Source organism: Anas acuta, chromosome 2 (genome assembly GCF_963932015.1).
Source record: "Anas acuta chromosome 2, bAnaAcu1.1, whole genome shotgun sequence".
NCBI classification, from domain to species: domain Eukaryota; kingdom Metazoa; phylum Chordata; class Aves; order Anseriformes; family Anatidae; genus Anas; species Anas acuta.
Genome location: NC_088980.1, coordinates 152824263 through 152850599, shown reverse-complemented (window position 1 = coordinate 152850599; position 26337 = coordinate 152824263). Strand labels below are relative to the sequence as shown.

The following is a 26337-nucleotide window of genomic DNA, read 5'->3' as shown; positions in this document are numbered from 1 at the left end:
TGTTGCATAGCATGAAACTGGATTATGTGAGACTGAGTTGCCTATCATGTCAGAGGGTGTTTCAAAAATGCTATAGCAATATGGTACTTTCCTTCCAGAAAGAGTCTTGGTTTTATGAATATTCCCAGAGAGTCCAAGGGATCCAGCAGAAATCAAACCCCCAAGATTTGAAAGTGCTACCTGTTCTTGGACCAGACACTTTCTGCTTGGACCATACCTTTTTCTGTAATAATAAAAACTGAGGAGTACAAAGAGACAGTGCCATAGAAACTCAGCATCACAACCAAGAGGTAAATTCAGCTTCTCAGTTAATCAAATGAACAGCTTGTTTTTTTTTCTGTGCATTAACTACAGAGCTGTTGAACATCCTGCTGCTTGCCTAAAGCATGCATGTGGGCCTACCTTCTGCTCTCTAGCCGTGGTGTTGACGTGTTACACTTCCCCAAAGCAGTGTCAAAGTGTTTTGTTTAACTGATTTGTTTTAGAAGTCTGCATTAGGCTAAAATGACTTACCTCTTTAGACTGTTAAAGAAAAATTAGCTAGAGACAGGATGGAGATGCATAAACATAGGTGTCTAGTACCACCTAAGGTATCTGTAATTCCTGGCTTAAAACTATGACACAGTCTCTAGCTTTAAAAAAAAATAAAGTTCTGACTAAAATTGCTGTCATTCCTCTAGGATATGCCAAACATGTCTGTGAGATATCCTTTTTACAGAATTTTATCTACTCATATCAACATACTTTAGTCATTGTACAGGACTTAGTTCCCTAGTGTGCTGATGCAAGTCATTGCTAGACGTCCTTGCATGACTGAGGACAAATTAATTTTTTTATTTTTATTTATTTTGGTTGTAGAGAATCACGTTCACATTGTACTGCTGAAGATCTGCACAGGTGCCAGACATTGAGGTAAAAGAACCATGGGTTTTAGTGGGGTGGATTTTTCCTCTGTGTTGCAGACCAGTGCTAGCAAGAGAATTAAGGTGGTGTAACACAGCCACAGCTAGATCCTTGGTGGTGTAACAAAGCCATGCTGATCTGAAGCACCTGAAGCCAAAGGGACCAGCTAGCTTTTCTCATACATATTTTTGAACTCAGAGATGCAGCTCTCAGAAAATAGCCCTTATAAGCAGAGATGGAAAATATATGCTTTCAAACTGATTACGTGTATCTCAGCAGTTACATTTTGCAACACACTCCCTGACTTAGCAGAAATAAGATCTGTCTGTGGTTTCAGTGATCTTTTCAGAATAACCACACATTTTGCTGTCAGCTAGTTACTTAGGGGATGGGTGATTTGGATTTGCTCACAATCAATAATGCAATGAGATCTTCTCCCCTTGCACCCCAAATCAGCAGAGAAGCCCCTGGGCCATACACCAAGTACTATTTTTCAGCTTATTTTTCAGGTTCAGAATACCGTATAATTTTACATGTATACAGTTTTTAAAGGTTAAAACAGATAACATTTTTTTCTTTCATTTTCTGAGTGGTAGAAAAGCCCTCTGAGACAACTATTCCACATAGTCTCTGAGTGGGAATCAGAATTGCTGCCTAAATTAATATTAAAATTATTAATTAAAAACCTTATAGCAGCAATGGTGTATATAGCAATTAGTTTTATAAGATATATAAAGACAGGGAAATGGAAAGCTATTCCAAGGAAGTCTGATTTAATGAATGCTGGCTGGTGTGTTTTGCTCCTCAGATGGGTGGTTCCAGGTTCTCCTATAGCAAGGAGATATATAGAAAATGCCTTTATATGAACCACATTATGAATCTTCAAATGAACATGGTTTGGAGACACTGTCTTCTAGAATACTTTGGGGTGGGGTGCTGCCAGCACATCTCCTGGAACTCCTTCTCCAGGATAATTTAATAGGAAATACTACCCAGTGCATCTTCTTGGTGCCTCAGACTCAAAGGTTAATATCCTCTGTGGCATCCAGGCTGCAAGTAAAGCTCTGACAGTGGGAAGCAAATCCCTTTAGAAAGTTTCCACCAGTGATTTTTCTTTTTCAGTAGGTTTTAGACAGGGTATCACAACGTCCTGCACACAGTACCAGCTCTGGAAAGAACTGTCATGGCATATGAATGTTACGCGGCTTTGCACTGACATTTTTGGATGGAAGTGACATTTGATTGTTGTGACCTTGCTGCATCTTGTGATGTTCCAGTGCAAAATCAGAGCCTCGTGACATGCGTATTTGATAGATAAATGGCAACTGAATGCCTTGATTTCACATGTCTCTCTCGGTTAGGACTCCACGTTTCGATCCTGTGGCAGCCAATCCACCTTGGATTCTTTCCTTTCTTGTTTTCAGGTCCCTAGAGAAAGGCAAAGTTCAGCTTGTTTGCTTCATGTAATTAGGCATGAATTATTAGTGTCCTGGGCTGTGTAAGAAGGCTCCTTTCAGAGAGATTTTTTCTCAGTGTTTTCTGGTAGGATGCAGCTCTATCCCTCTAACAAGGAATTGGCTCATAAGGCGGTTTCTCTATGCAAAAAAAAAAAAAAAACCTTTACAAAAGATGGTAATAAAATCCTTCTTTTAAACCCTGTTTTAAAGAAAGAGGATTGACCTTCCTTTTAAAAGAAAAAAGTTCAAACTTGCATCAGAACAGGAACTTTGAAAATTACCCCCCTCCTCTGCTTTGCTTTTTTTTTCCCCTTCCTAACAGAAATGCAGAGCAGCCCCGAAAATAAAACCCTGGCCTCGCAGAAGCTGGTGTTCGACCTTCACAGGGCAGCCAGCTTTTCACCCAGGAGCGTGCAGGGACTTTATTTCCATGCAAACATTTTAGAGACATTGCTGCATGTTTTCCCCGAGCTCCGAAGAGTGAGCGACCTCCATCCTCCCTCTGGAAGGGCTTTGGGGTGACCCCCCTCCTGTGCCCGTCCACCCAGGGCCCTTCGGTGGGTGCCGAGGAGGAGATCTGGGTGCTGGGGCAGCTGTTGCGCCGAGCAGCTCCGCGCCGCCGAGTTGGGTAACCATAGCAACAGCATCACCGCCAGCATCCTCCTCCTCCTCCTCACTCGCTCTCCTCCTCCTCAGCATCATCAGGAGCAGCAGCAGCAGCAGCCCTGGCAGGAGCCAGAGCCCGGCAGCCGAGGCTGCAGCCAGCCGCCTGCCGTCCCCTACCTGCACCGTCACCCCGCCACAGCACCGGCAGCGGCCCCGCTGCTCCCCAACGGGGGCAGGAATAGGGGAGAGGGAGCTGAGGGAGGTGCACTGCAGAGGGATCCCAGACAACCCAGGTAAGAGCCACGGGGCTGCTCGCAAAGTCCCCGTGATCGCTGTGGTGTGTGCCTGGCGTGTGTTTGCGTGCGAGTGTTTGTTGCTAGTTTTTCCGGCTCTCCCCTTCCAACAGCAGGGTGATGACAATTCAAGGCAAGCATGTTTTCTGGCTCGTGGTTCCCGTCTCTGCCATACTGTCCCTCTCCGTCTCCTCCATCCTGATGTATAAGGAATAATAAATAATATTTTAAGAGGTTGTTTGAAAACGGGGTGACTGGGGAACCTGATGTGGTAAGAGTGCCGAACGGCTGTGCTTCCGAAATAAAAGTGGGCAGCAGCAGCACAGCAAAGGTTGACATGGTAATTAATAACCCTTTAAAAAAAAATTTCATGCGACAACGCACTTCTGTCTCTGCCCACTCCACAAATAAATCTCTCTCATCATATCCAGCAGAGAGCTGTAAACCAGAGAGGTGTATGAATAGCCAAGACTAGCAACCTCACCGTAGTCCAGAACTGGCACATTTACCTTAAGTGCTTCAAAGCCAGACTAAGTCATTGCAATAACAATGCAATCATATCTGTAAATACATATATATGCACACATATATATTTGCAGAAATATCTCTTAAACCTTACACTTTCTAAGCAGAAGAAAAAATGTATCTTCTTAAAGACGTGGGTGTGATGGCCAAGCAGTAAGTGATGCTCACTTCATCTGTGTATGAGAAAGCACGTATTGAATGCATTTTAAAAGGTAGGGATAATAGCTCTAATCCAAAGGTATACGGGGACAGTCCTTTTCATTTTAAAAACAGAAGGGATCCAAAGCTGTGGAGTGTCCTTGTGCAGGCAAATATCTGTGGATGAGTGTGTACATGTCTGGAGAGCGTGAAGGGGGAGAGAATAAGAAGCAACTTTAAGCCAAGCTGTAAGTGTTTGCTATGTAATGACTGCAGAGAGCTCTTTTCACTTCCGTGTAACTAGTATTATATGTATATATTTCTTATTATTACTGTTATATATATATATATATATTTTTTTTTTTTCTCCTTTGGTCAGCTGTAAAGAGAATGAGAGCTGCTGCTGCTGTCTCTGTCTCCTTCTCTAACCCCCCCCGCTCTGCCTGTCTGGTGTCCTTATCTTCCCCTGTCCTCCCCAAATAATCCTTGTCTGCATGGCTGGAAGTGCCCCTAGCTTTAATGATGATAACCATTTTAACAGAAGGCTTTTGAGCATATGATACAGTCATAACTTTACTTCCTATTTATACTGTAGGGACAGTCTGGATATGACCCAATGCCAAGCAACACAGTCAAGGGGCATCTCTGTCTTTTATGTGAAACCTGATTTGAAAATCACAAGGCTTTTTTTTTTTTTTTTGTCCCAGTCCTGTGTTTTGCTACTTGCTTGCAGATCCCCCTAAAATCAGCTGGAGCTGGGAGATAACCTGTGATTTCCCAAAGAGGTATAGAACAGAAAAAACACAGAATTAGGCCCACCTTTTCTATCTGATCATAAACATCTTCCTCCTGCAAGCTACAGGAGAGCAAGGAATTTGTGTAGGCAGGACCTTATGCCTGGTTCTTATGCAGAAATGTTGTAAAAATCACCTGGGACCAATGTCCCATTGCAAGTAAAGTCGATGGGATGAGGGACAGAAAAAGAAAACAGAAGCAAGTTTTTGGAATCAGTGCTATGATTTGAAAAATAATTTCCTTAAGAACCTGACCTTATCATCACTACAGGTCTGCAAAGGGCCATTTGACCCTTGTTAATAACGGTGCTCATGGACATGAAGTTTAACCGAAGGGGATGATTTTGGATCCTTGTGCTATTTAAACAGAGGCACTGTAAGACTACAGTCATCAGGACATTGGACTAATCTAGTCACGTTACAGGGTATTTCTGTACGAGATTTGGTGCCTGCTTCAAATCAGAGAATGTTTCAATTTTGAAACTTCTTCTGGGTAATAACAGGGAATAAAAATACCTATGAAATTGACTCTAAAAAGAGCACAAACCTCATCGTGTTTTGGACATGAAGACATCAGAGACAGGATTAAAATGCTGTTTATACATGTTGCAGAGATCTAAAGTGCACCTCAGTATGGCATGGAGCCGTGATCATCTCTCACAAGCACAAGCAAATGACTGAAGGTCAAAGGGCTTATGTAGTGTTATACTGCAAAACTTCTCCTAGAAATGGCTCTGGAAAAGGCAGGAGATGTACATTTTTTCATAAACACTGTTTTGTTATAAAACTCCTCTGTAGAGAAAGCACTGTGAAGTGCTGTGTGTTTTTGGAAAGTCAGGGCATTGTATCTGATATCAAAGTAAACAGCAAAGATTTTTCCCACCCAAATAACCAATTTTTATTGATTAGTGTCCCTCACCTCTACACCTCTTCCCTTTGTTTAAAATGGAAAGCTTAAGAGGGATTATTTTAATTTTTATTTTTTTTTATCTTATGGCTTTTTCTATTATATTTTATTACTATAGTAATAGAAGAGAACAGTTTTTCTATTGATTTGTGCACAGCTGTTAACAGCTGGTCTCTTGATGCCCACTTAGTGTTGCTCACTAGCGCATTTCTAAGGAAAAAAAAACAAACAAACAAACAATTTTTCTATCTAATGATATTATTAAGTATCTTTTAAAATCCAGATCCTTATTTGCATTAGTCACCCACTGTGTCTCTTGGAGCTCAGAACAAAAGAAGACTTGTACAATAGTTGCTGTTCAGAAGTCAGCATTTGCCAACAGGTTGAAACAGGCATCTCTGAAATGCTGCAGCCAGGGCTTTTTTTTTTTTTTTTTTTAATAAGGAAGCTGCCGTTTTCCAGATCCTACCACGTAGTGACCCGAGGCAAGAGAAGATTTGATGATCAATGTTGTACCTTGCGTTTAGTTTGACAATGCTATTCATTGTATTTTGAGGCTATGCGTAAACTGCCTTTTATTACTCCACTCAGTAATCATACTTTGTGATTCTCCTTGTTTCAATATTGTAATTCTCTGCCTTTACACTATACGGAGATTGGCTAGACCTGCTGCTTAATGAGGCAGACATGTAACCATGGAAAATAAAAGTTTTCCCAGTGAGTAAGGGGAGGATGAGATCTTTTCATCAAAGATTGGACACTCCATATCTGCTTGGTTCCTTTGAAATTACCTGGAGCTGTGGTTTGATAAGGGATTTTTTTTTTTTTTTTTTTGTCACTGCACACCTTTTTGGGTGATCATTCTGGTATTGGCAGGTTCTTAAGTTCAAATTGTACCTGGACCTTACTGTCCACGTAGCAGACACCAGATTTTTGGTTAGCCTTGAAGTGGTCAAGCAGTTGGAGTTGATGATCTTTGTAGGTCCCTTCCAACTGAACTATGTTATTCTGTTCTATTATGTTCTGTTATATTCCATAACTTCACTTGAAAAGGTTGTAACTCCTATCTCATTTATTGGCTCAGGAAGTGTAAGCTCTTAGCCTCTGCTCAGCATCTCCTGGGGTCCATCATCTTCCTTGAAGATGGGTTAAGACCTTCCCCCCAGCTTGGTGAGACAGTCTGTGAGCCCATGCTTCCCAGCAGCACAACTAGAAGGAACTGAGAAAAGTGTGTCCAAAGGCATGATTAGCACAAGTGTCTCACTGCATTTCTTCTGATCTCCCCTGTATCCAGTTCCCGTCCTTGCACACTGGCAGCTCCTGACATGCTGCAAGGGAAGAAGGGCCTGTGATGCAGCATGACCTTTGCTAACACTGCTCCAGGAGGTAATGGGCTGAAACAACCCGCAGTGGTTGTGACTGCTGGGCTGATCGGAGTCCTGTTTCAGAAGGTCAACAACTCGGCACGCCTGATCTCAACTTGTCAGGCGAGTGAGTCATAAATTGGTTTCTTCCAAATCTAAATCCAAAAAGATATAATTTTATTCTCTCTCTAATCCTATTATTAGTGCCTGCAATGTTAAGGATGCTGTTATTCAGCAGTTTTACTTTTCCCCTGTCTGACTGCAGCAGATGGAGCATCCCAACAAAGTGTAAAAAGGGAGAATTCCTTTTCTATGCTAAGATGCTGCTGACATCCATGTGTTGACGCGAATCAGCAGAGAATCCCTTCAGAGGGGGATGCTCTCTCCAGTCCACCCACAGACCTTCCAGAAATCTGATGTCACTTCTCTCCCCAGATCAGACATGCCTTGGTGTGATATCTTTGGGACTGGAGCACCCATCCCTCAGATGTGGTTATGTTTCAGTACTGAAACAAGCGGTTTGTGTGGCTGCATCACATAAAGAATGATTCTGGTTCAGCTGATTCCACAGAAAAAATGAAGCTCATCTTCCATGGACACAGAGGGAGCCGCACCATTTACTTTTCTTACTGCAGTTGAGGCACTATAGGAAGATGCACATTTCTGATGTGTAATTGATGTGGTATCTGTTTTCTCATTCTTAAGATCATACATGTAAGACTGTCCAAGCACTATTTTGACCTTATACTGGTATATGAATTTACAATTTTTTTGCTTTTGTACTTTCTGATCAGTTTCCAGTAGATATATTTGTCGTATTTTCAATTTGTTCTAACTTTTTCTTAGCTATGTAGTATTGTCATGGATAGGCTAGACCTTACACATCATATGGGACTTCAAAGGAGGAATTGCAGATGTTAATCTTTACACTACAGACCTCTAATGATAAAACACAGCAGTGGTGCTTCAAGAAGTCGGTGTCTGTCTCTTTTGCATGGAAATTTCAAATTCTGTCTTCCTGGTAACAGTGTGGCATTCGAGGATTCACAGCATGCAGCACAATGACAAGTGGGGCTTTCTTAACGTAACTTGGTTTGGGAGGGACCATTCATCTGCTGCCATCACTTAGCAGCATGGGGAGCAGCAGGCTCTTTCTTTGTCCAGTTAGTTGGGCAAAAAAATCTTTCCTGTTTTATTTCCACCCAGATCTGTGTGATTGGGAAAGAATCTGGCACCCTCAGAATCTTTTAACGTGTAATTTTAGCTTCTAACATGTCGCTAACATTGAATTTATTTCCGAGGCTAGAAAGCAGTGTACCATTAGTTTCTTATGGCATAAAAGAACATGAGTACTACTTGGAGGATATACCTTGAGTGAAACATTGTTTGCGTCTGTATCAATTTATCAGCCCCTACTGCCAAAAACACTGTGTTTCAAAGATTGAACAGTAGGAAAAGGAAGCCTCTTTTCTGAAAATGATTTCAAAAAGAGAGCAAAAGGGCCAGTATTTTCCTCACTGAATTTTCTACAAGTGGTTTTTTTTCAATATGAAAATCTCCATTCCTATTATATTATCTCCCTCTCCTTTTCACTCGTATCCTATGTTGCTTCTCAGTGACTGTATCTTGACTTTACTGAGGGCAGAGGATGTATGTGGATGGTGTAACCTCCTGATCTAACTTAAAAATGCCCTTGACTTGTGAGAATCAGCTTTGAGGGTGTCTGCATGAAATCATGGTGAAATGATTTTATCTACATAAGGAAACTTCCCTTTTGCTCTAGATGGGGAAGTGTGGGTCAACACAAGAATTTGGAAAATCAGATCCCTTTGACTAATCCTATTCTGGATTTGTGTGATCTAAGAAAATTTGTATTCTGGCTGATAATTTTGTTTCTGCAGAGATTTAACCCTCTGAGCTACAGGTTTTGAGCCCAAGACACAGGCTTGCTAGCTGCTGGAAACTGTGGCAGCTGCCCACCCGCTGCATGATTGAGTAGCAGAGTTCATCAGATACCGGCTTACATCTGCAATAGCTCCTACGTTCTACTAGGACCCCGACTATCACACACCTTAAAGCATGAGGATCTCCGTGGGACAAGGTAGATGGATTTCATTAGAGCAGAGCAGGATCTGCTGCTGCAAGGGACTTTTTACAGGTGTTTATAGACTACACCACATTGCTTACATCTATTCTATGCCATGCAGCAGTGCAGTCCTATTTATTTTCTTTGCTTGCCTGTCTTGGTTTAAAATCTCAGCTGAAGACATCTCTTTTCCGTCCATGTCTCCTCATTGTTTTCTCTCTGTTTCCCTCTCCCTTTGCAGCTGTGTTTAAGCTGAGCTGTGTGAGGGTACAGCTGGCCAGGGTAGATGTTACAGAAAATAAAGTTGCATTGTGTTAGGTTCTAGCGTGCTTTGCTCTATAGACAGCCAGTCCTTTCACTGCTGCAGTCAAGAGGATGCTTGCCACTGACCTCAGAAACAGCAAGATTCATCTTCATGCACAAAAGGCTTTTCAGGAGAAAAGATAATGCACAAGGGTGCAAAGAGATTGTTGTTTGAGGAAGGTGTGGAAGCCTGAACCCCGTCAGTGGAAAGGTTTTTTGTTGGCTTTTCTGGACGGATCAAAGTCATGATCCAGTTTTAGCCAGCAATGTCATGACCACCAGAACGTTCCTCACCTTTGTGTGGGGAACTGAGCAGCAAAGTCAGGGCCACTGGGAGGCAGAAGAGGGACAAGGTAGAGAGAAGGCATTTCAGGAAGGCTACTCTTTCCTTTTTTTTTTTTTTTTTTTTTTTTTTTTTTTTTTTGCAAGAAGTAAACATATGTATATTGGCCCAAAAGGAGAAGGAACAGCAACTCAATGTTATGTTAAAAGCACTTGGATATGATCTTTCATGGTAGGATCCTTGGGAGGAGATTTTAGATTGCATCAATCCTTTTGTCTGTGGAGGGAAGAAACATCATCAAAGAAGAAAGAAAAGCTAGTGAGAAATGATCAGCAGACTCCTGCTAATTTTTAGTAGCACTGTAAATGAAGCCTTGTTTTCTTTAGGTGACTTGCGTTGGTAGTGGGTGACATTAATGCTTTATTAAACTTGCCTTGCCTAGAAGCTCATCAGTTTTGCGTAGCTAATAATAATACCCTAATCGAGAAACAGAAGGTGGGATAACTCGGCATCAGAAATTGGAATGCAGAAATAGTTGCTGCTAGATGAACTAAAAATACCCAACAGCATAACTCTTGCCTACAGCAGCACATGCTGAACACACATTGGGCTCTGGCAGCAGGGAGAAATCGCTTTCCTTTATTTTCGGCAGCTGCTAGATCAGCAGTCCTCTATGGTGACCCACACGCGTGACCGCCAAGCTCCACCTCAGATGCGTGCTAGGCCTGCTGTAGAAAGTTAATTAGTATCCTCAGCAAGTTAACCATTATCCAGAGCCATAAACAAGCTATGTAGGGTGACTTCAGAAGCCAGTTTGTCCTAGAGTAGGACTACCTGATCAGGGTAGTACCCAATGAGGTGGGAGTGACCTGCAGCAGGGATAGGGGTATAACCTTGACTACTCTGTTCCTCTGCTCCACTCTCATGCTTTGGGATAAACATCAGATGTCATGATCCCTGCTGAATTAGGAGCCTTGGAGTTTTCACTACGTAAAGGTTGCTGGTGCTCAAAGAGATTTATACACTTTTCTCTGCAGCCTCTTAGAGCTTACCCAGCCTGTCAACTTGGGCTTTAGGAGGGTGAAATTTGATTTAGCATGTACATGTTTTTCTGCTATGAACTTTGAAGTCTCCATGCCAATAATCTTAGAGTGGCTCAGATGCAGTAGTGATGAGAGACCCTGAAATAGGTTAGTTAGATTTAATTAGGACACATCTAATGCCAGAATCAGCCATGCAACGCGGAGTATCTATTGCATTGTCAGACAGTAGATCAAAGATGGGGTACACACTGTAGAGGAAGAAGGGTGCTCGATGAAAAGAGAAAATTAACTGTGTTGGGCACACATGATGAGGCATTGTCCCTGGACAAAGGACACAAAAGCAATGTAGGCCTAAAAGAATGAAGGCGAGAAGCAAGGGCTGAATGCTCTGATTTGAACTTACTGCAATATGGATAATAAATCCCTGGTTGTGGTGGGAATCTTTCACTGGTTTGAGATAGAGACAACTGTGGTTGGGTTAGGAATGCAGAAGGATATGACTGTGGCTAGTTTGCTCACCACACCTGCAGGTGGGAGGAGTACCTGTGGCTGTATTAGCACTTGTGCCTTGCTTTCCTTCCCAAAGTCAGGTGTCTGCTTACTATATAAGTACAGGTGCTTGTCTCAGAGCAGAAAATGGCAGTATGTTCTTTGGAGAACTGTAGCTAACAGAACTTTTTAAAAGATTCAACCTGAAGGTAAGCCCTTTCCTTGATGCACCTAAGCTTTTTTTCTACCTATTTTCCTTCTGTGATGTATTATAACCAGAAAGTCTGAGGACGAGATTCTTCCTTGTGTCTCATCTAAGACTCCTTGGTGTCAGGGGGATTGGCTGTAGTTAGGGCAGGAAGAGCACAGAGGTTATTTTTTCTGCAATAGGTGCCTCTTCAGTGGACTTCTATGGTCTGAGGTTACTCTGGATAAAGGGAGCACCAGGAATGACAAGCTTGCTTGCCTGTCCTCCTTGGCCGGTCTTAGCTTCTTTCTGGGTGTGCTATTCTACTTACTCTTTGATGAACTGAATACCAAAAGACATTTTTGCTCATTCATCATATAACTCAGGCTGTAAGGAACCTCAGGAAGTCTCTATTCCAATTTTCTGCTGAAATCAGGGTCAGCTGTGGATTCAGACCCTCTCTCTGTGGGCTTTTTTTCAGCCCAGCTTTTTACTCATCTATATTGAAAAGAGCACCCAGAGCCTGTAAAAGCTTTTGAATTGTCAGCACTAGGGTCAGCAGGAGCTTTCAGGAAGAGATCATATTCAGGGAGGGAAAAGATCTGAGAGTACATGCAAAGACCATTTCCATGAAGACTTCTGACCATGGAGATACTCAGAGGAAGCTGTGGCAGACACTCTGACAGGAGAGCACCAAGCAGAGTGTGACAGAGGTGAGGACGAACTTATCAAAAGCATCCTTGGGCTGTCATGGCCAGTCTTATTCCTAGTCATAAATGGCTTCCTCTGGGGACTTGTGGAATACGCTTTGCCAGGGGGAAAGTGCTGATGTTTATAGTGCAATGGGTTTAGCTTGTCCTGCTTCTTCACATGGCAGATGACTCTTTGGGGAGACAGTGCCTCAGGTCAATGATTTAATTATGTCTGGTTTGGAGACCTTTTACCACACCTGAGATAAGGTTTGAAGGATGGCTTTTGAAAGAATCATCCATTTGGCAGCAATAATCACCAATTACTAAGATAAGATTATTTTAGAAAATAATCACCTTACTTGTTTCCCTCTTATCCCTTCTTGCCACCAAAAGCTCAGTTTAAAAAATCTTTGCTTTCAGGAGCAGTGCCACTGATAATCAGAAACCTCTCATTGTAAGCACATTTAAGAAAGAGTTTGAGGACCAATTATATAAATGTTTCCCTTTTGTAAAACAGCTTGGGACTTGTAAACATACTCAGTCCACATCTCTCTAAATAATTCATTGTGATGAATTATTTAGTTTTGTAAGCTGTGTTTTATGTAAGGAAATGCTTTTATTAATGCAGAAATTTTAGATTTTTTCCAAAGGGGTAGCTGTCATCTTGCTCCTTTGCTTCCATCTGTGTTACAATTGATTTTTGTTATGAATGTGTTCTTCAGGAGTGGCTGATGCCAGGTCTACAGCATGTCAAGGTGACTTCCTCAGCAGTGACAATGATAAGATCTTTTAGCAAAATGAGGTTTAGCAGAAGTCAAGGAGTCCACTTCCTATTGGAGATGTGAAGAGGGCAAATTTTAGAATGATTGCTCATTTTCCATAAAAAAATCAAGGATGACGACTTTAGTTCATGGGAGAGGAGAAAAGGGGAATGCTGTTACTGCCTGAGTCTTTTGCACAATGCTCTTTCAGTTTTGAGTCTTAACTGTGAGATTAACTCAAATTTTATTGTGTTTTTATATTATGATAATTCTCTTGCACTTTCTTTTCTCTCTCCTTCTTTTCCTCCCTAAAACAGATGATTTTGAAGACAGCATGAATGAAACAAAATGTTGGCATGTCCTAGCTGGATTTGCTGACAAGATAAACATTAAGTTAAATGTGAGACATATGCCTTAGTGTGTGACTGTAATTTTATAGGTTCTTTTATATGTTATGGTTGGCAGCAGAATCCCTGTAGCCTATTCTGGCTAGAAAGAACAGTATTTCTTAGTCTTAAGACAGACACACAATCTAAAATCAGCATATACCACTAGCTATAGTGTGAGTGGTGGAGTGAATCTTGGTTACAAGCAGTTTCCATTATGTTACATTTTATAAATGGAGGTCGTTATTCAGACATGGTTCATTTGTGATAATAATGATGGTCTCATTATCAGTGGTCCTCTTTTCTGTCTTCATCCCACGCTTGGTGTTAAACAACCTGGAGGCATTGCAGCTCCATGCACTTTCACTGTGGTGGACTTGCTTTGGGCAAGAATACCTAGTGCAGTGGTTGTGTAGGTGGAAAATGAGGTGTATATTGACTCCAAGTCATTCTGTGAGACGTTAGTTTGTGCAGCCAAGACCACTGGAGTGGGAATGAATGACATGGTTCTTCCCACCCCCTCATGTTTGAGGACCAGTCATACCATCTGGGAACATTTTGAACTGCAGTGAAGTCAGCTCTCCCACCTTACTGAGAAGCTTGTACAGAGCCTCATCTTCCCCTTACCTTCTTATGTAAAGATCTCCATGTAGAAATGCTATTGCTAGCCCATGTATGGGAAGATGGAGACCCATGTGTGTTTACTCTTTATACAAGATCCTAGTCATGGGTGGAATTTAATTTGTTTTGCATCGGTTATCTGTGTTGGAGTCAACTTCATCTAAAGTAGATTCCAGTCTTCTCTTTTTGGACAGGGCAGAGGAGCAGCTATTTTTAAGGCATTAAACATAAGCTTTTAAGTGCCTACTTTAGCAGAGAAAGGTCACACACAAGCTTTTTCTCCACTGTCTAAAAGAGAGCCCAAACAAATTGCTGAGGAAGACTTCTTTACACTGTAGATGTCTGTCACTTTGCGAGGTATATCCACTCTTATTTGCTGTCAAGATACGGCATAGACTATGGACATCCTGAGCCTTATCCCTCTTCTCCAGGTGCCCTTGCCACTTGTTTGTAGGTTTCCTGCAATGTGAGGCATAATGATTTTTGTTTTGCAGGAGGGGGTCACTTTTGTCATTCACATTTCCAGAATGTTCTGGTTGTTGGCTTCACAAGATCACCTTTCTCAGTACGATTTTCCCACTTTGGACTTATGGCTGGTAGCTGCACTACCACAAGTGAAAGAATGATGAAGCAGCTGTTAGCACTGCTTCACCTTAAATATACCAAAGGATTTTAATGGTAAGACGTAGTTGGGGAATGAAGGGTGTATTTGGAAAAAATGTAGCATATTTGGGGAAATGCATTTGAGCTTTGAGGTTGCAAAGGCCCATGAGTCATCTTGGACAGTAGACACACTGTAACTGCTTTAGCATGATGTCCACCTACAAGAGGACATCACTGGGATCTGCTCCTTTTTGCTAGGGTCGTTTTTGCCCTAGCAGAGCACCATCCTGTCTCAGCCATCCTTTCCTGAGACAGCTTGTTCAGATGCAGCTTAGGCACACCTCTGCAGTGGTTCAGATATGCAGTACCCTTTGTTTGGAGGAGTAATTTAGTTCTTTGTGTGGGTGCTTTTATGGGAACACACAGCTTCTCTAAAAGAAATATGTATGCCTCTGGTAGTTGCAGATGTAATGGTGTACATTAAGGGGAAAAAAAAAAAAAGACAACATTTTGGTGGAGGAAATTTCCATTATTCACCAGTTCTTTGCAAACAACATTATTAATTGTTAGCATTGTATTTGTATCTTAACGGCCTTTTCTGTTCAGGGAGGGAAGTCTAGTTGGAATTTGATCCTCAAAGGGGTGAAGTATATCTGGTAGTAAGCACATCAACATCTTTGTGAAGAGAATTGCACCATAAAGACCTGTATCTACAACTGCTATTAGAACCACAGTAAGCTATGCAGGCTCTTGAGGGTGACAGTGAGCCAATAAGGCCTGGGCATTGTTATTGCTGCCTTCTTCATGACTCTCACCCAGGCTGCTCTTTGTCATTCTGGAGTCTAAACTTCTCATGTGCTTGTAGATTTTTTTCAGAGAATAATAGAATATCCCAAGTTGAAAGGGACCCACAAGGACCATCAAGCCTAGTTCCTGGCTCCACACAGAACTACTCAAAAATCAGACCATGTGTCTGAGAGCATTGTACAAATGCTGCTTGAACTCTGGCAGGTTTGGTGCCATGACCACTGCCCTGGGGAGCCTGTCCCAGTGCCCGACCACCTCTGGGTGCAGAACCTTTCCCTAACCACCAGCCTGACCCTCCCCTGTCCCAGCTCCATGCCGTTCCCTCGGGTCCTGTCGCTGTCCCCAGAGAGCAGAGCTCAGCGCCTGCCCCTCTGCTCCCCTCATGAGGGAGCTGCAGGCCGCCATGAGGCCTCCCCTTGGCCTGCTATACTCTGGTCTGAACAAACCAAGGAACCTCAGCTGCTCCTCATATGTCTTTCCCTCCAGACCCTTCACCACCTTTGTAGCCCTCCTCTGGACACTCTAATAGATTTTTGTCCTTCTTATATTTTAGTGCCCAAAGCTGCACAGAGTGTTCAAGGTGAGGCTGCACCAGTGCAGAGCAGGACAATCCTTTCCCTTGGCCAGCTAGCAACACTGAGCTGGGGGCACCCCAGGGTATGGTTGGCCCTTTCGGCTGCCAGGGTAGACTGCTGACCCATATTCAACTTGATGTTGACCAAAACCCCCAGATTCCTCTCTGTGGGGCTGTTCCCCAGCCTCTCGTCCCCCCAGTGTGTACATACAGCCAGGGTTGCCCCTTCACAGGAGCAGAGCCTGCACTTGCTGTTGTTTAATTTCATGTTGGTGGTGATTGCCCAGCTCTCTTTGTCTTGGCTCATTCATGGCAAGGAGAGCAGCAGTCAGATGAATAACTAAAGCCTCAAGTGTGTAGAATTGAGAAAAAATTGAAAAGTCCTGAAAGCCTCAGACTGGTGTCTGTCTTCTCCTGACCCACACACAGACTTGTCAAAATGGAAGTTGTAGATGAGGTACAGTCAAGGCGCCTATCTGGTGTTGAGTTCTGTGTTTCACACACCAACAGCTCTTGTGGCATTTGCTCTCGAGCAGGAGGATGTGCCTTGATGATCTGATCTGTGGTGTCCTCACTGATTGTGGCTGGTGGTGCAAACTGAGATGATTGTAGAAATGCTGATGTGAGGGGCTATGGCTGCTGGTGGAAGCTGTGGCTCTTCTCCAGCCTGTGGGGCGACAGTCTCTTTGCATACATACACTGATGCTAATAGGGGATCTGATGGGACAAAAACACTGATTATTATTATTTATTTTTTTTTTCTGGCAGAGCATGCCACATTTTGGAAATTTATTCCAGAAATTGTCACTCCTGATTAGTGTCCTCTCAGGACACTTTATGCATTGCTGACAATACATTGAAAAGACAGTGGTTGTTTACTTCTCTGTCTGCCATTGTGCAACATAACAAATGATCTTGCACAACTGTTGTTCACTTTAATTCTGTGGTTGCTCTGGTAGGTTCTGCAGATCTGACAGGTGGGTTATCAGCAGGAATCTAAACTATTCATTTAATTTTCTTCTCTTTTCCAGTCTGGGGCAATGGAACTGTTGAGAGAGAATACAAAATGCTTCCTCTTAATTTTAAGAACTTTATTTATCTTATTTTGCTTATTAATATTAAAAAAAAAATCACAGCAAAACTACTGTACATTGAATCAGCATTGAATATATTAAATCAATGATCTAGAAAAAAGGGATGATCAAGAAAGTAGTAAAGATGGTAGGAAATCTGAAATTACCAAACTCAGTGTGCAGAAACTTAACAAATCTATATGAAGGAAAAATAAATTCTCTGTTGATGAATACAAGGTAATGTACAATGGAAATAAATAATTTTAATATTTAATACCCTTTGAGTTCTGAGTGAATTCTTACCGGTTGAAGGGGGAACCTTCAGAAACCCTTTCTTCATGTATATTCCTTGTGTATAGTTATCTGAGGAAAAAAAAATATCTGTAAATAAATAGAATACTTGGTGCATAAGAACTGGAATGAGGATTATTTATGAAAATAGGAATTAATCATGTTTATTTTCCTTCAGTGAAATGTTTGTCAATTAAAATCTTTTTATTTAAATTAACATCATCCTATGGAAAGGATTGATCTTCTAAAATTTGGTTTCTGAAGAAGCTAGAAATTAAGTTTACTCTAATCCTCTTGGAAAGCTCAGGCTGTTTTATTTTGAAATGCCTTTTTTATTTCAAATTGCATTTGTTTTGAAAAAAAAAATCCATAGAGATAAAAAAAAATACACCAAAAAACAAAACAGCCACCACAAAAAAACAAACAACACAAAAGAAATATGCTTATTCATTGAAACATAATTTTTCATATCCATCAAGATATTTTATTTCTGTCAAACATGCAGTTCTGTGGGAAATACAGGGTTTTCATTTTGAGTCTGAACACAAATAAACACACACCTACTCACACAGCCAGAGAATTTCTTGCTATAGGTCCTACAGCATGCTCTCCAAAACATTTCAGTGTCTTATCAGAAGCATGGAATCCCCTAAAATAGTTCATTTTAATCAGATCGTTGTCTCTTATGGTATCTATATCTTAAGTAGGAGGTTTCAGAAGCAGGTGACCAGAACTATTAGTGACAGGAAGACTCTTCCATGCTTTGGCATTGTGTAGAATGAATATATTATTTCAGTTGTGAATGTAGAATGAGATTTTTTTTTTTTGTTAAGCTCCTTTGAAGTTAATTGAAAAAATTCCTCCTGCGTGTAGAAGGGTTTTCACCCCTGTTTTGAGGTCAGAGAGGTAGCTTATTTTCCAGGCTAGATGCAGAGTACATTCCAGAACTAGCTGGTGGGTACCTAAAATAATAAGTGGAGAAATGATTTACATTTTTTTCTATCATTTTTCAAAATGTAAGGAGAAGACAGCATTCTATGAAAGTAAAAGGCAACACAATGAATGTAGATTAAGAAATGTTTTTAAACTATGAAGGTTGCCAAAAAGAAAAAAAGGAGGGCTTAGAAGAATTTAAAGAAGTGGAAGAAAAAAAAAAAGTAGTGTTCATTTTCATAGCCAGTGAAAGCATTCAGTTTCAGAGTGAATTTAAAATCTCTCATGTCCTGATGCAGTGGCTGAAAAAAGTAGAAAGATTCCCATCAGAATCATTTTTGCATCAAGCAATATCTGAGGGCAATTATGACAAAACCTGCCCATCGGGAAATATATTCTGTAACTTTTCATTGCAGAATTATTTTTACTTTTCATTGAATCTTCTTTCATTGGTCTTGCTGTTGCATATCTGCTTGCTGTACTTTTCTCTGGTAGTTTGAAGTCAAAAGGTGAACTCTGACATCTATTTTTTGGTTCATAAACCACTATCTGTATGTAGAGACATTTGTAAGTTGTTTTTTTTTTAGTGCTGAAATTGTTATGCCATAATGCACATAGCACTAGACTTTAGTACAGAGGCTTCTATCTCTATTTTGCTTTGCTTTTTAAATGTCACAGTGCATTCCTTGCTAAAAGGCATTCAGAAAGCTTGGTTTTGGTGCCACGTGCTGTCTTCTGCAGTAATGTATATATTTTAAAAACTGTTAATTAACTTTCTTAGCACCGCTTTTTTTTTTTTAGTGAAAATAAGAATTCCTTTTGTTCAATGTGTAGAAAGTAAGACTATACTGAAATTAAACTTTATACTGAAAAGAGAAAGAAATATAAAGACATTGCAGAATGCTGGGCCCCAGTGTATACAGAGAAATAAGATGTTTGTGACAGCAACAGAAAACAAAGCTGAAAGCAGTTTTCTCTCTTCCACCTGCATGGTGAGCTTGTCCTATAATAAATTGGTTATTAGCAATCTCTTCTTCAGGGCTCAAAGGAAACCCATCTGCTTTACCACAGTAGATTAAAAGTAGATTTCCTCTCTGAATAGTGACAGGACCCGAGGGAACAACATGAAGCTGCATCAGGGAAGGTTCAGCTTGGATATTAGGAAAAGGTTTTTCACTGAGAGAGTGGTTGGGCACTGGAACAGGCTCCCCAGGGAAGTGGCCATGGCATGGAGCCGGCTGGAGTTCAAGAAGGGTTTGGACAATGTTTGCAGGTATATGGTCTGGTTTTTGGGTGGTCCTGTGCTGCAGACCCAGGAGTTGAACTCAGGTGTCCTTGTAGGTCTCTTCCAAAACAGGATATTCTGTGATTCTGTGAAAACATTCTGTTCCCTTCTCAGGAAAAATCTCTATTATGCCCTAGTAGGATTTAATATTTTCCATTAATGTGTAGCTGAGATTGTGAAAGGCAGCTAAAAACTGAAGTGTTCATGATGGCACATCGAAATCATGAAGGCTAAAGCCAGCTCTAAAGCAAAGCTCTGGTAGACTTTTTTTTTTTTTTTTTTTTCCTGTCCAGCTTAGAAATGTCCATTCAAGGCTTCACCCCACTCTTTCCTCTGTGCTGGTATCTTCTATAACCTCTCCTAGGTCATGTGTAGGATGGAAGCAGAGCTCTCAATATAATGGACTTCTCATAGTGTTCAGGCCCATTCTTATCTCCTTGTCCACAGATAGTAGATTACCACAGAAACAAGGGAAATAGTCTCACAGCCACTTCCCTGTGAATGCATTGTGCCATTGCTGCTTTGTGCAAACCTATCCTGGCGTTATTTGTCATAAGGAATAGGGCCTGAATTCACTTGGTTTACAACACATATTAGGATTGGCCTGCTGCTGTCCAGCTTCATGGGCACATGTTGCTTGTTGCTTCCTGCTGACTTGCCCTCAGCTTCTTTCTCTTGGTTTCTCTTGCCCCTTCATGGAAACCTGCCAATTTTCAGTTTCGTCTCACCGTTAATCCCAGTGTGCACTGCATAGCACCCCACAGTTTGTTTTCCCTTTTGCCCCTTTCCCCATTAGACAAGACAGAGAGCTGTGCTGATCTGTCTCCTCTGTTTTTTTTTTTTTGTTGTTTGTTTGTTTTGTTTTGTTTTAGGGTAGTTTTCCCTTTCCTTCCTACTTTACCCTCAAAATTAAATCTTATTTCTCATAGAATCATAGAATAGCCCAGGCTGAATGGACCTCGAGAGATCATCATCTGGTCCAGCCTTTCATGGGAAAAGGGAGCCTACATGAGATTATCTAGCACCCTGTCTTGAAAACCTCCAGTGATGAGGATTCTGCCATGTCCTTTTGGAGGTTGTTCCATTGATTGATTGTTCTTGCTGTAAAAAAAAAAATAAAAATCTTTCTTATATCAAGACAAATCCTTTTCTGATGCAGTTTGCACACAATTTCCCCTTGCCTTCTTCATGTGACTCCTTGTGAAGAGAGCTTCCATTATCTTTGTAGGCACCCTTCAAGTACTGAAATACTGTGATGAGGTTCCCCTGCACCTTCCCTATTCCAGGATTAAAAGATCTAAGCCCTTCATTTTTTTTCTGATGGTGCTTGCTAAACCTTTGATCCTCTTTGTGGCCCTCCTTTGGACCCTCTCCAGTCTGTTTATCTGTTTCAAATTGTGAGGACCAGAACCAGGCACTACTCCAGGTGCAGCCTGACAAGCACTTCTTACACTTCCACCCCCATGTCCCCCCACCCAATTTGGGAAGGTGATATTAAAGAGGATCTGTCCTTTTGCTTCCTCGTCTCATAAGAAGCACGTAACTCCATCCCTCCTATGTATTGGTGTCTGTCTTTCTGGGAAGCAAAATGTGCATACTGCATCCTCAGAGGTTTATTCAGCTTGGAGAATTTAACCGGTCCTTGAAAACTGAAGTCACACAGAAATCTCTTATCTTTAGCCCTTTCATCTTAGGTGGGCTTGGGATTGATGTATTTTCTAGTAAAATAAATGAGATCATCTTTATTCTTGCTTTAATTTGCTGGCTTCCCTTTCTGTACCTGCATTCCTTTTCCTTCCAGCCTTTAAGCAATTTTTCCTTCACCAAAACCTCGTTACCTTTCCATAGGAATGGGGCTTCCCTATCACTTTCTCTTCTCCTGCAGCACTTTTACAATGTAGACCCCTATATTAGCAAGGGCACAAGTTCTTCCATGTTCTTAGCTCCTCTCCCATCTGACTATTGGAAGGACCCCATCCACTTCTAACCCAGGAAAAGAAAATGGCAATCTTTAAAATTATCCCTCTCTAAGCAGTTGCAACTAATTACAAAGGCTACAGCTACTGTGAGAGCAGCTAATAAACTCCTTGAACGGGTCTCTGAAGTCTGTATTAGAAGTGGATGAGTCATAGTTGCACCAGCTGATTGCAAATAAGTGGGTGGGAGGGGAATAGGCCCCGTGCTTTATTCTGGCAAGGTAAGAATAAAAGAGCTGTCAGCAGGCCCAGGAAATGAGCAGGGGTGAGTTTGGACTGACAGCTCTGCAACAGGGAGATGGAGGCAGCTGAGTCTAAAAGTAAAACCTGAGATTTTGAATTAAATCATGCTTTGGAAGCATCCCATCCCAGTGATGGAAGTGGGAGATCAGCAGAGGAACTGTTGGGCTGTGAAACTGTGGTTTAGCATGCTGAGTGTAAGATATTACTGTCTGTGCACTGGCCTCGCTATTTGTATGTAGCCCCTTGAACATAAGTGTTTGGAATAATAATGTGCTGTGATTTGAGTCAAATCAGCAAATGCTGATTTTTTTCCAGTATTTAAGATCAGTGGGATGAAGCTATCTGTATACATGGCCCAATACCCCCGTTGCCACTGTCAGGGATTCCAGGTGTAAAATCAGATCTGAGTGGGGGTCCTCGCCAAATATATGGTGAAATTATGTCAGGGTCCATGCTTGCCCCCATGATCTTGCAGAGGCTGGAGTGTTGTATTTGATTTGCAGTAAAACTTTGCATCTTTTTTGAGGAAAACCCAGAGCAATGGAAGCTGATAAAATAATTTTGTGCATCCCACGGCAGCGAAACACCCTGCCCTTCCACATATTGCTGCTCAGCCTTACTGTGGTTTGTGTGTTATAGCACTAGATCAGAAGAGATTTGTCAGCTGTGTAAAACTAAGCCTTGGCCTGTGGTTATCTCCTGAGACTCAAGGAGAAACACCATCTGTATGGAGAAGATCTTCTGCAAGCACTGCCCCCCTGACGGATGAAGCTTCTTGTGGATCCCATCAGTTTGCAGAGTTTCACTGAGAGTGGCTGTTTCTGTGATTGTTGATTTTGAATGATAAATGCAGCCGGCAGGATTTACAGGATTAGTGTTTACAGATGATAATATTTGAGAATACCATGGAGGGTGGGGCACAGGTCTGTGAAGATACAGCTCTTGTGCTTTGTTGTTGAATGTGTTCTTATAAATTAGTACTGCTCATCTTGTAAAATTCACCCAGTCTGGACTACGTAGTGTTTCCTGCTCTATCCAAGGAGATAACACACTTACCATCTTTGACACATCTTGCTTGTTTTTTTTTTTTTTTGAGCCATTATTTGGTCTTTTGAGTTGTGCATATCAGCTTGCTGCTTTCAGCACGTCACAGGATATATAAAGCGGGATACAGTCTTGCAGGTGGATGCACAGTGGTGGATGAAGAGCCAAGAATTAGGTTTAGCATAGAGCCAACAATGCATTTCATACTGGGAAAATAAGCTATTTTCATGCCTTGGGGATGAAGACAGTGCAAGAATGTGGTCTTCTTGCAGCATGGAAAAGCAGCCCACACTGGCTGATCTGGAAAAAAAATAATTGTACGGTAAGTTAAAACAATTCAGCCAGACACATCATCAATAACCGATTATTTGCAGCTAAAATTAGACCTGGAATTGGCATTTTGTATCTTAATTAAAACAAAGCTATCTTTATCAATAAACTATGACAACTTTGAGCAGACATTTCCTAGTGAATGTTAATCCTTCAGTCTCTTTTGATTAGTAGATGGGATTACATTAAAATCGATCCTCCTCCCGAGGTCCATTTGTGCGCTCTCTCTCTGTATTGAATTACATAGCTGGCCTCATGCCAGGCACAGGTCCCCCATCGGGACAATGAAATCACAGCCGCAGTGATGCTCATTTGTGTTTTACAGTATGCCATTTATTTATTACAATGGGCTCAGGAGACTTAGCGCCTTGGTGAGATATTATCTTAGGCTTCAGATCTCTGTCAAACCTTATTACTCTCGTTTTAGTTCAGTTTGCACATAACTGGCTTTTGAAGATAGGAGGGGAAAAAGTAAGGAAGGAAAACAAAGTCATATTTAAAATCTAGGGCTAGTTAGATTTCCCCAGGTGTACAGGCTGATCTGAGAAATTGCTAAGTTTCAGGCTGGGACAAAACATCACTGGAGGAGCTTAGAGGAATGGATCACCTTGGAAGGTTGTAGATCTTTTTTAAAAAGATGGTCCCCTCTTATTCATGTTTGAACTTTGGACAGCCACACCCTGAAAGAAGCTGTCCCTAAACTGCTGAATTGTCATAACTGTACTTTTAGGGTCCGTGTGAAGCTGGTGGGAATCAGTGATGTGGTCCTCACTGAGCAGAGAACTCCAGTGTCTTTGTTTTCTGTTTCAAAGTTGTTTCTTCGAAATTGAGAGTAATTAAAGCTATGAATAATTCTTCTTAGGGAAATTGAAAAAAAAAAACTGCATAAAAAGTAACTGAGAAGAGCTGTTGACAGTCTGGTAAGTGTAAGAGCTGGACAGCTTTCCATTTAACTCCCTCCCACCTTTTCCATCTGTAGCTCTTGTCATCAGTCAGCAAGCCAGCCAGGAGACGGTGATAGCTAAATGGTGTGCATTCCCTTAAGGTTTGAGATTACATCTTTCCTTTCCTCTCTGACATCCTTTAATAGCCAGCTGCTTTTATAAAGTGTGCTGTTCCTTGACTTGTGCAGTTGTGATCTGGAAGCTATCTTCCAACACCTGACTGGTTCAGTGGCACTTGGAGTTATAGAAGCATCTTGTGAGGGTGTGAACTAATCTCTTAACTGCGCCTCTAAGCTTAATTCTGAGCCTGCCAAGGCTGAGATGTGAAGTGGAAACACATATATAATTTAGACAGGAAATATAAAACATTATGGGATTCCTTACACTGTTGTAAACAATACTCTGTATCACTTTGCTTATGTGATTTGGCATTTCTAACAAAAGTAATGCTCTGTGATAATGCTAAGAAGGATGCTGTGCCAGCAGCATGGAAATAATGTGGGATGGTAGTGACTGATGTTCCTTGAAACAAGGAATATGAGAGGTTCAGGGTAGCAGACTAATTATGTAGCTTGTTTACTTTTCAAGGAGGGTCACATTCCTATGATTGCTGTCAAATGGAGAAGTCTGTTTTGTTTTGCCTTGGATCTGATTATTCTTAGATTACAGGTTTATCTTTGAATATCTGGGGGATATGATAGCAGTCGCAGAAGAAGAAAGATAAACATAATACCTTGTTGTACTTTGTAGTAGTGATTCTCTGGTGAAGATTAACACTGGATGCATGTTCCGTTTGATTTATTTATTTATATGGTATCTATGCACAGTGTTCAGGGTATTCATCTTTGACCATGTTTCAGCCAATATCTCACCTGTAACCTAGCTTGTGCAAATACACTAAATTCTATACAACACTGCGTGTTTCCTGAAACTACACCAACTCCACAAAAGTCTGGGAGTTTCTTTTAACAGCGATCTTTTAACTCAGGAGAAAGCAGCCTTAATTAGACTGGTTAAGACACAGAAATGTTAATGAGGTTTGCCAAGTGATGTTGATGATGGTAACTCTGTCTTGGAAAGACAACATGAACATACGTATCTTTAAAAGAGCTAGTGTCTTCTGTAGTGTGCTGAGGCAAGAAACTTCCCATGTGAAACTGAAAAATAAATAGAATACCTTAAGTAGTAAAAAACTAATTAAAAAAAAAAAACAAAAACAAAGCATACTTCAGATCTTCAGATGTCTTTACAAAGCTGTGGGAAACCTGCATTGCCTTGTTTTTTGGTTCTTTTAGGGCATCTACAGTGTAAAAAAAAGTTGTCTTTACACTGTTTTTGATTGCAGAATCAGGGTCTTTGCACTCTGTGTCTCCAAAGACCTTGTGGTGTATGTCTGAGTTGTGCTTACTTGGGATGCTGCCTCACCTGACTTGTTCAGGATACTCCATTTTGTCATATGATAGCTGACAAATAAAAAACAACAAAAAAGAGGATGAGGAATAGTGAAATTTCCTTTTGTATTTCAGAGTTTCTTCAGTCTCGTGTGGCCAAATCTCTTCATGCAAAGGATCGTTTTGTTTCATTTCATTTTCCTAGATGTTAGTGGCTGTCTCCCAACACAAAGAAAGCTTCCAGTAAGCAAGCCAGTTCTATTTTTATGCCTACCTTGCTGTGTGCAAGCTGGAAGTTGCTTCTTACTGCAGCAAGCTCCCTACTGTTGCGGTGAGCCTCAAAGAGTCTTGGGCTTTCACGTACATACCTGAGCTTCGTGGCAGCATTCCACATGCCTGTGTTACCTGAAGTGAACTGTTTTTTATAATGAAAAATGCTGTTCTTCAGCCCACTGATTTATTTGGGGGACTGGGGAGAGGCTGCAGATCTTTCTGACTGCCACAAAATCTAATAAACGAGTAGATCTGTGCATGTTTTTGAAAGCCAACTGAACTGTTGCTTAAATTTGTTTGATTTTACTAGAAATGCAAGGAAGCGTATTTTGGGAGCAATCAATCCAGTGGTGCCAACTCAGTGTTTGACAGAAAGCATGAAGAAATACCACAAAACAAAACACAGTGATTTGGAGCGCATTGCAGATAGCAAAGTCTAATTCCCTGTGGATTTGCTTGCTCAGGTTCAGGCACAATTTTTGCACACTATTAACCTGGACACCCTCTACTCTGGATGTTGTGTCTCCAAAGTCAGGCTTGACTGCGACCGGACTTGAATTGCCATGTCTCCAGGTTGACCTCAGTATCACATTTTGTCTGGAAAAACAGAATTTAATTTCTTAGGTGTTGCAAACAAATCTGTTTGGTGCTTTTTCATTAGTAGAAAGATGATTTTACTTGATTCCTTGTCTGGTGAGACAGCATTTTACTTGAGCTCTCTGGTCTGACACA

The 26337-nt window shown here is 41.3% G+C and overlaps 1 protein-coding gene across 4 annotated transcripts in view; it reads left to right on the top strand.

Annotated features, from left to right (window-relative positions):
- The first annotated feature begins 2774 nt into the window (after positions 1–2774).
- FAM135B (family with sequence similarity 135 member B) overlaps positions 2775–26337 on the top strand; it is a 211795-nt gene continuing 188232 nt past the window's right edge. Inside the window, exon 1 of one of the 4 annotated variants that reach the window (XM_068672707.1) lies at positions 2775–3259. The gene's annotated coding sequence lies outside the window, so the exon portion shown is untranslated. Of the gene's footprint in view, positions 3260–11287; positions 11401–26337 lie in introns of those variants that run through there. The other 3 variants (XM_068672704.1, XM_068672706.1, XM_068672705.1) reach the window with 3 other exon arrangements.